The sequence below is a fragment of the Camponotus vicinus genome, unplaced genomic scaffold (assembly GCF_025532165.1).
Source record: "Camponotus vicinus isolate PSW18456_S1 unplaced genomic scaffold, iyCamVici1.0 SCAF_4, whole genome shotgun sequence".
Lineage (NCBI taxonomy): Eukaryota > Metazoa > Arthropoda > Insecta > Hymenoptera > Formicidae > Camponotus > Camponotus vicinus.
In genome coordinates this window covers 8,264,711-8,278,676 of record NW_028141976.1, presented here as the reverse complement: position 1 = coordinate 8,278,676, position 13,966 = coordinate 8,264,711, and the positions used below count along the sequence as shown (strand labels likewise).

Here is a 13,966-nt window from a genome sequence, read left to right as displayed (position 1 = left end):
AGTCATTTAATCAATGCGTCCAGGCAGCATTGAATCAAAACGTCCGACCGAGCCCGGTATCCCGTGTGCGCCAAACATTTCCACCACCATCGCCACTTTCTCCTCCACCTCCACCTCTCTGCATCGGTACGCTGCTACTCTGCTATGTGTCGCCCATCTCTTGTACCCCTCACCCCCTTAGCACCCTATAGTTGCACATTCCCGCACTTCGCGCAATGAATTAATCAGGCAGAGTGATGAGGGATGCGCCATGCCGCGTTTGTGTACATGTACAGTATACATACCGATGTCTGTGACGAAGCGCGGCGTAATTCCGTCGCGTCGATTTACTGTAACAAAAGAGACGTAAAACAGGGAGGCCAAATGCGCGAAAATATACATCGCTATATCGAGAATTACGCGAATCACGTATGGGGATCGAGACCGGTTTATCAATTATTAAAAGGGGGATGATTCGTCACGAATCGAGTTGCTCGATTAAGATTAATGGACTAAAGTGTTAAATGTTAATGGGAAGAGATCAAATATTTCTGGGAAAGTAATAACAGCTCTTATTTTGTTCTAATCTAAAATATATTCATCTAAGAATACAAGAATCAATATCAACGAAAGTATAATAAAATAATGTAAGATAAAATAAAAAGATAAAAATATCGAAAATGTAGAAAGGATAGAAATAAAAGATAATAAGAAAAGAATAAAAATAAGAGCGGGAGAATAAAAATCTAAAAATAATAAATTTAAAGATAAAAATATATTCAAGAGATAAAAAGGAAAAGGAGATGTATGATATTGTTAAATGTAGTGAAAATATATAAGAGAATACGGGAAAAAAAACTAGAAATCGAGCGCAATATCAACTGACTGCACTTTAAATAGTAATTAATTAAGACGGATCTGACGAGAATTAAAAAAAAATTTATTTGAAAAGTTGAAAACTCAAGTATGGATTATCAATTTCCTTGTTGTATAAAGTTACACGATGAAATACAATCTGGGAAAAAGTTTATATGTTTAAGATGTACGCTTTGTGTAACAAGATGAGATTGCAGTACATCGCCAAGAGTCAATTGTGCTTCGTGGAGCATGGAATCCGAATTGATTGTGAGATCGGAGTGTCGAGAAGGAGCGAATCGAGATTATGCTATGTAGTTCAACGTGCTCTGTCGTAAACGATAAGAACCATTTCCGCAGCTTTCTGATATCTTTATCTAAATTCACTCTATTCACGAGTGAACTAGAAACATAATCTAGCTCGACATATTTATACATTTTAGGCAATTAATAATCTTTAAAAAATATATTAATATTAAATGAAAAAAATTTTATTTTGCCTTGCAACGATACAGCCACAAAGATTTGTTTGACATATTACAGAAATTCGTCATATTATTTGCTCTCTTGCGAGACATGCTTGCAGCACTCAACAAAATGATGCTTTGCGCAAAACTCGATAATTTTCAACGTTATTATTAAACAGTGACATTAAGTGGATTATTGCATCGAGTCATTATATAATGAAGTATCAAGTGGCGCGCTGTTTACGCGTCGAAATTTCATATTAGTAGAGTATAAAATGTTACTCCGAGCGCACCCAAAATTGGGAGATCAAAAAACCTACAAAAATCATTAAAAAACTCATAAAAGGAAAGAATTTTCAAGACTTTTTTAAGCGAATTTCAAATCTCCCACACTCAAACCATCATAAAAATTTCCGAGCGCAATTTTTGTGGGAACACGATTTTTGTGATTAAAGTTACCATTTTAACGTTTACAATCATTAAAAATCATATAAAAACAACGAAAAAAAGCTGAATTTTAAATCTCCCACGACACATTTAATTAACAATATTCCGAGGACAGCTCAAAGTGAAAGATCAAAAATTCAGCTTTTTTTCATTGTTTTTGAGGTGATTGGGTGTGATTTTTAAGGACTTTTTTTATTTGAAATTCGCTTAAAAAATTCTTGAAAATTGAGTAATAATTTTTGTAAGTTTTTTGATCTCCCAATTTTGGGTGCGCTCGGAGTAACATTTTATACTCTACTCATATATTCTAATGACAATCACGATGGAGAGAGAAAGAGAGAGAGGGGGCAAGAGGGAGAGAGAGAGCGCGCATTACGCAGATAAAGTGGGAGATAACGTGCGCGCAGGACTATCATCGTGTAAGTGGAATAACGTGTCGATAATTTAATCGAGAGCTCGTTCGGTTCGAGAAGACTGCGCGTTCCTGACCGACCGCATCTCGCAAAACGTACTTTCGTACGCGCGTCTCGAGCCTGCGAGAAACCCATCTACTTCGCAAACTATGCCTATTAATATCTTCGGCATGGATCTCATTGACCGCACGGGTCAGAGAGAAGAGGTAAGGTGGGTAGACAGAGGAAGGGTTGGCGATCAAGCGTGAAGCGTCGATAGTCGGTGCGGAGTTGGCAAAGAGTAAGCCGTAAACGAGAGATAGGCAGGCGGGGATCGGATGCAAGCGAAGGGAGATGGCATGAGAGGCGAGTAGAGAGGAGTAGCGAGGGTAAATAATCGGAGCCGGGAAGAGAGAGCGGCCGAGAAACAGAAACAGAAACGAAGAACGAACCGAGAGATGCAGCGGAGGTGGAAGGAGAGACATCCCGACGCGAGACGAGAGCGCGAGACTCTCTCGTCGGATCGTACAGCCTTCGGTTCAGTCCTGTAATGAAGCCGGTGCGCACCGGGTTCGGTCCCGGCCATCCCCGGTACCGCAGCAGCCCCCATAGTCACCGACCGCCTCCTCCTGGGTCACCCCGTAATGCATCCCTGTTCGATCAATATTGCTTACGCGGCATCGATGCACGCGCTCCGCTCTATGGTATCGTTCAACCTGCGAGACGGACGAACGAACGGACGAACGGTCGGACGGACGAACGGGTGGTTGGTCGGTCTCGTCCTCTCGACCTTCTGGAAACCACAATTTTCCTCCCTTCTAGTTACTCCTCGGAGAAATTCCAATACACACTGGGGTTCGGTTGATCGTCGAGTACATACGCGTTTCCGTACATAAGCGCGCATCTCCCTCCGTCTCTCGACTTCAAATGGACACATTAATAAGTCACAACGAGTCATTCTCGAGACGACGCTAGTCTCTCGATGTGCCGTTTCTCGGCACATAATCGGAATCGAGATAGAACCGTGTTTGCATAAAGTGCTCTCGAAATAAATTATTCTGTGGCGCATTAAAAATCTACCGACTGACATTAAAATACGGCCGTTTATTTAGAAACCCAATGTCGGTCACAAACTAATTGGCATAAACGTTAAATTTACGCGTTCGCCAAAGCCGTTTCGAGAAACATGCATTATAATTCATCATACTTATTATGCGAGTACCGTGCTCGAAAAGCGGGCGCAATTCCGAGATCACGGCGAAAGTCGGGAGATAAATCGATGAAAAGGGCGCCGGGAGGCGCGTAGGACGGCTCTCTCGAGATGACTTTTTCTCGTTCCGACCTGGAAGGTTACTTAACCCCGTGTCCGGAGTAACTTACCTAACCCGGGGCAACGTAAACTCGCGCGAGGGATCGTGAGCGGCGTGTGCGAACCGGTTGTGGTCAAGGAATCTGTTTCTGCTCCCACGCGTCCGTGGTCCCCCTTTACTCTCGCACACCCCTCCCTACCGCTCCCCTTCCTCATCCCGGATCCCTCGAGATGCACGATGCATCCTCTCCTCATCGCTCGCCATTCCTCCCCTCCTTCTCCGCGCGCACGCCGATCCGACGTGCCCCGGGATCAGAAATTACCGCTCCGTTCCACGGACGTGCATTGACCGGCGAGTGCAAGTAGGATGCGATCGAGCGTGACCCTTAACGCGAGCTAGTCGTCCATGACCCCCTCCGCCGTTAAACGCGATGCTCGCGTAGACACGCACGATTTTGCGCTCGCGCGCGTCTGTGTGCGTGCGTGCGTGCGTGCGTACGCGAGCACAGAACTATGTGAATCGGGGCGTAGCGTGCGATGCGTTGCGTTTCGTTTCGGTCATCCGTGTTCTGATTCGGGAACGTCATTACGGGTCGCGGCGTATTTGCGCGAAAGCGATTTCGATCCTGGGAATTTTGGGAGAAACGAGCCGCGCGCGCCCGATGACGTTCACGTACGTGTGCGTGTGTGCACGCTGCTGATTTTCCGTCGGTTTTCCGCCGAAAAACTTTTCGCCGCCGCGTCGGACGAGGTCGCGTTAATGGACGAGTTTCGTCGCGTCGAATCGTCGAGAGTCGTTATAGCTGGATTACCACGTAATTACGAATTTCCTTCGTGCTAACATCGTTCCCCCGGATTTCTGGGTCAAATAACGGTGCTTTCTGTTTAGAATACATTGCGAGCCATTTAAACCAATTTCAGAGTTAATTTGCAGTATATTTTTTATTCTGATAATAAATTCACTCGCACCTGCATGGTAATTGCGTTATAAAAGGCAAAATGTCTAAAAATCTACGACAAGCGTACACAATTTATGGAATCAGGAATGTATGTTATTTGAAGTTGAATGAAATTTAAAATATAGATACTTTAGCTTAAGAAAAATTATATAACATTAAGAAAAATTCTTGAAAAATAGAAAACTCTATCCTTAATTTTTACATTTTACATTATTGTTTGTACATATGTTGCAGACACACTTAAGCGCATTAACAATGAAACGTTTTGTGCATAAAAAGACATACGTCTATTTATCCGTCTCTTTCGTATTTTGAATAGCGTGAGAACCCATTGTTTATAACAGAGAAAGAGAAAGAGAGAATGAGAGAGAGAAATAGAGATAGGTAGATAGATAGAGAGAAAAAGAGAGAGGCAGAAAGAGAGAGAGACGAATAGATGGAGCATTTTTCCAGACCAACGTGTAGATATGTTCGCTCTTTTATCTATCGGGACTTAATTGCCGCGAGGATTGCGGTACGAAAAGAAATTGATTAGCCGTCCAACGTACATAGTTCGTCGTTCGAGGTGTAATACGTGACTTGGCGAACGGTTCAAGTGAGGTGGCCGGTGCCACTGGTGCGGTTTCTCGTTCGACGGCTCAGGAGATTGCGCCATTACGCTTCCCGGACAATCAGTGCGAGACAAATGAGAGGAATACTGATGCGAGAGGAAGAGAAAGAGAAAGAGAGAGAGAGAGAGAAAGGATGGAAACGAACGAACGTCCCAAAGGGACCGTACCAGCAACGCGAACAGAGACCGGGTGTTGGAAAAAAGTTGGAAATGGTGCGGCGCCGCCATTTGCATTCGGACAAGGAGGAGAAAGAAATAAATTAGGCGAGCACCCAAGTGACTTTCAATTGGGGATGTACCGAGTTTTTCCTCCCTCTCTCTCTCTCTCTCTTTGCGACGGAACTCCGCTGACGCGGCACGGAAAAGAAGAGACATGTACCCGGCCTCAAAAGAGGACTTCTGCTAATTGCATCCTGTCTAACGTCGCTCGTTAGCTGGCATCCGCGGCGGCGGGACCAGAAAGTTCATGGCTTCGCTTTGCGGAAGAGGGAGACGGGCAGATAGTCGGCCGGATAGTTAGCGACAGGGAGCAAGGCGGGAGATGGGGGTGGGCGGATGGGGGGAGGGAGGGGGCAGGAGAGAGAAGCGTAGCCAAGTATACAGGCGAGGCCTCCGACGACGGAGGCTGGAGAAAAGTTACTTGAAAGTGGTACTTATCGATGTTAGTGGTACCCGCGTAAAGAGACATACCTAATCAAAAACTCGACGGAGAAACCCGTGGCTCCTCTCGACGCTGGCTCTCTCAAACTTCTTCCTTCTCTCCAAATAACCACGTACGTAGGATGAACGTTATTTACGTTTCCCGCGATCGCGTCGACGGCAGCGGCAGCGAGTTATGAAACATTTACGATCTCTAATCTTGGAGAAGTCGCGAAGAGAGAGAAAGAGAGAGAGAGAGAGAGAGATGTGCGTAGAGGGTACGCCTTATGATGGCGCATCTTTATTAATATATTCCGCATCTCTATTAATATATACACGTATATCGCTACATTTTAAGCACCTTCGAATATTTGATTGATTACATTTCCGCTGCGATATCGCGCAAGCCGCTTGTTCGACTTGTATATGTTAATGGAGAAATGATATATAGATCCCAAGACTAATTTTTTTCTCTCCGCGCCGCGCTTTTCCATTAACAGATTCATAATATAATATGTTGAAACACGTCGGTGCATTATCGATGTAATGTTACCGGGACTCGAATTTCGTACGTGTGATCGATCGTTTTCTCGCCGCTCGAGCGATACGCGAGCTCCCCTCGCATGCGATGTAAGATCGTGAAAGGCTTTCGAAAGACCGAGGGGGTTGATTCATTAATGGAGTTCTGATTCTCCTTTCACAGGAAGCACCGGTCGCCGCCGCCGCGTCGGACGAAATCTCCACGTGCAACTTTCCCGTCCACAATTAACGCTCTTTTGTGCCCCGGCGTCGAGGACGATGAACGAATCCATCTCGTTCTCGATTTTACTTCTCGCGGCGAAACGTCCGTCAGCTTCCCGGCTCACTCGACTTTGATCGAATTTCAAGCCGCGCGCGGAACTCCAGGGCCACATCGACGTTCCTCCCTCTCTTCGGTAAAGTTAGGTTCATATCCGGCGTGGTCTCTACGGGGCTCGGAATCACGCCAACCGACGTCGTCGTGTGTCGGCTCGTTGCGCGCACGGCATCGCCATCGTCATCGACCGATCCGAAAAAGGAACGTCGACGGAGCAGCGTGGCGTGTGCTACCCCGGCACGCGAGCCGACCGACGAAAATTCGACCTTTCTCTCTCTTGGACGATGCGGCTGATTTCTCGTCGCGTGTGTGCGTGTGTGCGTGAGCGTCGCGGAAACCACCACCTAGCGGCTGCGTGGCTCGGATTACTTTAGCTGCTTGACAAAATGCCTCGTCCTATCGAGAGAAATCTCGGACCCTACCCTTCGCGACGGCATGGCGAGGGTCGCTGACCACGCCGCTACCACGTCCCTTCGTTACGTGCCCGAGCGCACCCCTTCTTGACCCCCTTCACCCTTTTGACTGCGGCGCTTTCGGCTAAATTGTCAGGCATTCGAGACCCGGCGATCGAAGGGTGACGTGTACTCATCGACGGATGATTTTGCTAATATGCACCGACTCGAGAAACTGATTGCTCGTACTTTCCCGATCGTTATTTTCATTCTTATTTATCTCGAAATGAACATTGTATACGTAAATAAGTAAAATGTAAGAAAATGACACGTGTGAAGATTATTTTTTTCATCTTAACATTTTCAAAAAGCTAGTAAAAGTTACTTTCATTATTTTTACAAAATGAAATATCAGCGTTATTAGGATTCTGGAGGACTCGATTCTAATTTTCCAAGATACACGAAGGGAAATCTATGATTATCTCGCGACGATATAAATATAGCTTTTTTTAATAAAAACGGAACATTATATAAGAATTATAAATTATTTTCAAACTCCTCTTAGGACCCTTCATATAATACTTTGAAATAACACAGTGCGTTTTATTACGTTGCAACTTATAAGCAACATTAACAAGCTCCAGGAAATTATAAAATAGCTAGAAACGCTGTTTTCACGAGGTTCCGGTGACTACTTGAAGAAGTAATTTCTTTTGCCGGGGCGACTTTGCTGATACCCTCGAGAGCGCTCGGAGACTCGAGAGAGGTCTAAGAGGAGGTCTAAGAGGAGGTCTAATTCCAAATCAATTTCTGCGCGATGAATATTACAGCGGGGCCGTGGAAATAAATAAAGGATCAGCCGGATTACTGGAGGGCGCGCGGCTCCATCCTTGTTCCATCCCCCGTTCGCCCTTCCTCCGCGCACCGTGTTCCATGGAATGCCGGGACGTGCACTCGATAAATCGAAGCCCTTAATCACGGCTGAAGGGTCAACCGGCCCCGCCGACGAGTCGTAATGTCGAGGTTTCACGTGAACTGGAAACAGTCCGCACGCGGCCTCTCCTCCCTTTTATATTTAGTAGCAACGTCCAACGTGCTGTTAATTTATCCGACTATTGCGGCCTGACTGTTCTATGTCACTGCGATATAAATCCCCAGACGTGTCGATATTTCATCGGAATCGCGCCATCTCCATCGTGCTCGTGTGTCGTGTTCGTTTTCACTGCAATTTGCAGCAAACGCTGAGATTAAACGGTTTCATACGCCTCAAGTATGTGCTCAAAAAATAAGAGTTGACATTTAAAATACACGTGGAATTGTGTAATCTAGTCGAGTTTTTTAACCTCATGTAAATATCCCATGCAAATAATGTGTAAAACAATCTACTTTATGTGTACACATTCTATATTTTAAGAATGTTTAAGAAAAACTCACACATAGTTTCTTCCAACATTACATAAAATATTCTGACAAGTGTTCAAATATCCTTTAAAATAACAAGAAAAAAGCGCTTTTCAGAAATTAAGCAAATTTACTTTCGACTAAAAAACAGACATAATGTATCATATTAAAATAATAATTTAAAAAAGTGTTTTTTAGTTTATATTAAGATACTAATCATAATTAATTATTATCGTTCGCGCGTCAGGATGTGTTTTTAAATTATCTTAAATATTGCTGCATTCCATATTGTCGCGCATTCTCTATCTCCGTTAATGATACTACGACTGTATGATTCCCCCATAATGCATCATAAAACAGTTTGAGAGTTCGCGGTAAATTAATTGTCGTCGGGGGAGGAGAGATATATAGGAAACGGGCACGTCGAGGACGTAGAAGAATCGTCGCCATTCGGAGCGTATATGCAAATGAGTGGTAGATGTTTCGCGATGCTTTCGTACGTATAAAACATAGCGGGTTGCGTGAGCGCCCGTTGCTCTCAGATAGACGTCCGAATGGGCGAATTTGCATTTTTAGCGAATTTACAATTTGATTAGACCTAAGTCCCGGGGGCCTTGGTCGGGATCCTTAGAGTAGCCCTCGAGAGTAACCGGGACTATGCTTATCTTGGCGCGCACTTTGTGTTGCTCGTGTCGTCTGGATTAACGGAAGATCGAGATTTCCGATAAGTTGGAAGATTTTTTTCTAGCGTGAAGCATCGAGCCTCGTCGGGTCGAGAGAATAGAACGATAAACGCAGGTAGTCGGAAGCAGCTTTATTTTCGCTTCTTAGACAGCGTGATAAATGTCCCGGCGTTTTAATTCTTTTGTGGCCGGGAAGATTCATTCGATGATTAGACTTTGTAATTTTAATCCCGGAGTTCTCTTTCTTTTCGTCAAATGTGATCATATTGATACAGCTCGTCCTTTCGACGGGGGGCAGTTCGTTTACGTCTATCTTTATTACATCGGGAAACATTAACGTGACATGAGAAACATCTCGGTAAATTGTTAAACGCCAAAGAAAAAATATCTGAAATACAAGTTAAAGAAAGTAATTGGAAACTCAATGATTTAGAAATGCATACAATCTCTTTTCAAGCTCAACTTGATACAAAGTTTCTTGTTTTTCCTACTCGCTTGCGTCGGATAGTTTGATCGTATTCCCAAGAACTACGAACGATTAAACCTGCTTCGGGATCGGTGAAACGTCAGTCTTGACCGGTCTTAAAATCGCAACGGCACTTACAGAAGTCGCGCTTGGGTTCACCGTGAATCTCTAGATAAATGTCTTAAGCAGTGCTTCGGAACGTCTGATTTCTCTCGACCGGTACTCTTTCTAGATCCGGACAGACGTTCGAGGTAGAAGTTTCGCTCCAGTTTTGTCTTATCTTCCTTCGTCTAGTTTCTTATCTCCTTCCTCTCTGTTCGTTCGCGTAAAAAAGAAACGACGAGAGGGAGGGATATTTCTCGGGCGTCGAAACGAGAAGGCGAGAGTCGTCTTTTTTCTCTCCCTAGTCCTACCCGACTCGAGAGGAGCGCGGGAAAAGCGTCCCGGCGAAGGGAAAACGACGCAACAGACCCCGACAAGCGGGTCAAAGAGGATCGCTGAAAAGAGCCCGGCTTAATCTAGTAATGTGATCCCCCAAGAAAAGTTGGAAAAATCGCTACGCGAGAGACTAACTTTCCATTCTCCCCTCTTCGCGCGAGGAATGAAGAACTCGTCGCGATCCACGTCCCCTTCCATTTTACCCGGAAAAACAAAGTCCTGAGAAAGTGAGATTCGTGTTGTTGCGGCCAGCGAGAAGAAGAAGAAGTTACGAAATTCCACCTTCAGGCGGATATACGTTTCCTTTAGCGGCCATATTGAACGCGCATTGCATTTTCTCGTTGCTTATTCCTCTTTTCTTCGCGCGTACACGCGAATCCTGATAAATAGCGGCTGTTACGTACGAAATTTGTACCGTGCTAGATAACGATCCTTCGTGACCGCGCACTACCCGAAGGGCACTAATTACTTTTTCATTATCCGATAAGCGGCCGAGCAACCCGCCCGCTCGTTTAAATCGCTCTTTAGAGCTGCGCGCGTTATGACACGACAATTGAATACATATTGAATGAACGCGATACGATAGCGACCTATATTAAAATTAGATCCAATTACAATCTTCAGTGTAGTAAAAGTTGCAAAAGTTCCGTTCACATGTTACGTATAAAATATAAATGAGCGATTGTAATTCATACATTTCCGCATCGTTTAATAAATCATAGGATCTGATGATAACAACTGCTGCTTGTAAATGTTCTTTTCTATACTGCAAAAATAGTTGTTGATTTTCAATAATATCATAGAATTAAAATAGTTTTTGATATTCGCTAGATGTATCAAACCCGGTAGCATGAATGTTACATCTGTTAAATAGAATATATCACTTATTTATCATATTAAAATGTCGAGAAGAGCGATATGTTTTTATCCGAAATTTTGATATGTCGACATTGTCGATTCAGTTTCATTCAAGCGTTCTTATAAAGATATTAAACGAACGTTCTATTAAAGTGTATTTATTTCGAGTCACATACATACATGCTTGCATACACGCACAGCGCTTTTTGACAGCAAGTGCGACCAGCAGGCTATCCCCGGGAGTTTTTCTCTTAGCTGTCTAAACAATAGTTTTATCTTGAAAGACGCTATAGCCGAACGTTGTATGCGCTATTTCAATTCTCGGAGGGATAAGCGAGACTTTCTTAGAGACTGATAGGCTAATGCTTTCCGTAAAATGTTATTCTACCTCTGCTATCGGAAGCCACCTGAAAGCACTTAAGCATTGTTAACCCACTTTCGTAAGAAGCTTCCCCCGAGGCCGATGATCATCTTCATTGTAAACTTAGCAATAACATCACGTAAATATTTGCAAAAATTCTCGAGCAATACCTTCTTTATGCATTCCCCAAGACTCGAGAATTTTTCTTTAATTCTTCTTTTTATTCTAAATTTTAAGCGATGCACATCATTAATTTTCTTTCTCTATTTTAATTTACGTTTGACCTTATTAATAATCGACCTCAAACCGAAGAAATGTATTTTAATAAATTTTATCTTTTATATTTAATATTTAATAAATTTTATCTTTTATCTATTTATAGAGAAGCGTCAAAGATAATTATTTGTCAATTAAAAAATATATATAAAAATGAAGAAAAAAATTATTATGTCGTGTGATAATAAATTTTAATTGACAATTAACGTCAAGTTTATAGTAGATTGAAAAATAATTTGTCGTAATCACATACATATGAGAAAATCGGCGCGGAGATCTCTCTCGACAATAGGCGCGATTAAAGTCGACCGTAGCACGGAGAGAAAGCAGAAAGCTTTGGCGGATCCTCGAAAGCTTTCTTCTACAGCGAATGATGTATGTGTGCGTGCGTGTGTGTGTGTGTGTGTGTGTGTGTGTGGTGAGTTACTTTTTCCCCCCAGTATCCGTCCGCGATGGATAAAGTCTCTTCTCATTTCGCGAGAAGCCCATTCGCCCATCCCCGAGCCGTCTTCTTTTCGTCTTCTCGACTCTCCCCTTTACTCTTTATCTATCCGTCTTCCGACGAGCTTCGCTCCCGCTTCAAGTCACTACTCTCACCCCCCCAATCGCGGCCTGCCTCTCTGTCTCCTACCGTTTCTCCTTCGTTTTTCTCCTTTTTCTCTAAATTTTCTTCGATGTTTTCCGCGCGGCACGAGAAACTAGCTCTGCCTGCCGAAACGAATTCCACGTTTCTACTGATTCCCTTATTGCGGACGGCCTAGACGGCCGGGTAAACAGACGGCAAAAGGTGTCCTCTCTTTCATCCTCTCGTTCTTTGCATCGAAAATCCTGATATAAGAAAGTCAATCTTGTAGTAAGATGTATCTATCCTTCGAAAGGTTTCAGCACAGATTAGACTTTAAAAATATACTCTTTCAAGCAAGTACTAATTATATATTATTATATATAATTTTCTCTATCTTATAACTGCGCAAGCTATCAGTAAGTTATATTTTATAAAAATGTAATATTTTAATAAGTTATCACAATGTTTTCTTTTGTAATAAAGTACTTATAATTATATGTAATAACATTGTAATTTATTAGATATGCGACAACTCAGCACAACGTGCGTTATGTGGCGATATTTCTAGACAATTTTATCTAGATGTTTACAGAGTAATTCCTAAATAAGAAAGTTGTATATTTATGACATCTTTATTAACGTTGAAAATCTCCGAGTTTGTCGCAAAATTCGTAATATAACTAAAATTATTTTTGAACGGTCAATCTTTAATTTATCTAATTTACGAAATGGTACTGTGATGGTAAAATTGTTCCCGAATTAGTCTTGATTCTTGTCTTGAGAAAGTATAAAAATAATTTATAAATCGAATTTGTTTTAATAAAATTCGATGTCATAATACGATAAATTTAATATTATGCATTTATTTTTATCAATGCTATTTCAATGCTAATTTTTCTTCTTTATATCACAGTTTGTAGAGAATTTTGGAAAGAATAGCGAGTTTCCAGTTTATCAATTAATTCAAAGAGATCTCACGCGAAATCGTACAATGAAAGGACTGCTCTTGCCGGCCATCATAACGTGAGTGTTATCGTAGTATTACATTAATGTGTCACTGCTACCTAGAAACGCGAGTTTGGAGATCGTTATCATCCCTTGGCGTAAAAGGGTGTGCGTCCAAGCGAATCCGGAGGCCTTATCGGTGGCGTTTGATCATTCCCCGTGAAAAAAATTGCAGGTTGTTAACGCGCGTCCGATACGTTTACATTACGAGATAGCGGGTAGGAGAGGCAGAGAAGAAGAAAAATGGAGGGGGAGAAATCGGTGGTTGATAGGCCGGCTAAAAAATCGAGCGAGGCGTATCGCGTTGGGGGTTTCGACACCCTTCCCCCCCCTTGCATTAACTGTTCGCGGCCTGCAACCCGTTATTTTGCGGTTAGCCCTTCCCAACGATAAGTGCGTGTAGATGTTTGCTCGTTATCCTCCTCTAGCTCTTCTCGTTCCTTCTCCCCCTTAACCCGGTCTCTCGTCTTAGCCCTTTACGGCGCCCTTTCTGCACTTGGTGCGAGAAATTTACGATCGTATGTCGTGGGACAGCAATAGCGCCTCTGCACCGCCCTCCGATAAAAAGCTTCCTGGGAATTGCGACAGAAATCGGGGTTGACGTGCAGGAAGTGACGGTCACAGTACTTCTCGGATATCTCGTTTCACGGAAGACGAGCAATCGGAATTATAAAGCACTCTGTTTATTTAACGAATTAGAATATAATTTGTCTGATAAATGTAATAGACAAGATTTCTTTTTATGTATAAGATGTACTAATAGCGACAATTTTAAATTTAGATAATAATGTTGTATTACTATTTGTATTATAACTGTAGGTAATAACATTCAAGTATAAATGCGAGAAAATAGATTATATTATTTTTTACTAATTTTTATTATTTTAAAACTAATGTAAAAGATTTCAAGATGTCTCTTTTTGTCCAACTTTCTCCGCAATATTACATTTAACAATAAGACAATAATGTGCTTGCGGCAAGCACATTTTAAGCATCTAACAAGAATAG

The 13,966-nt window shown here is 42.7% G+C and overlaps 1 protein-coding gene across 13 annotated transcripts in view; it reads right to left on the bottom strand.

Moving 5' to 3' along the window:
• Ten-m (teneurin transmembrane protein Ten-m) overlaps positions 1–13,966 on the bottom strand; it is a 683,381-nt gene that overhangs the window by 137,615 nt on the left and 531,800 nt on the right. Inside the window, exon 1 of one of the 13 annotated variants that reach the window (XM_083097978.1) lies at positions 285–326. The exons of the other annotated variants lie outside the window; for them this stretch is intronic. The gene's annotated coding sequence lies outside the window, so the exon portion shown is untranslated. Of the gene's footprint in view, positions 1–284; positions 327–13,966 lie in introns of those variants that run through there. 13 annotated transcript variants of the gene reach the window in all.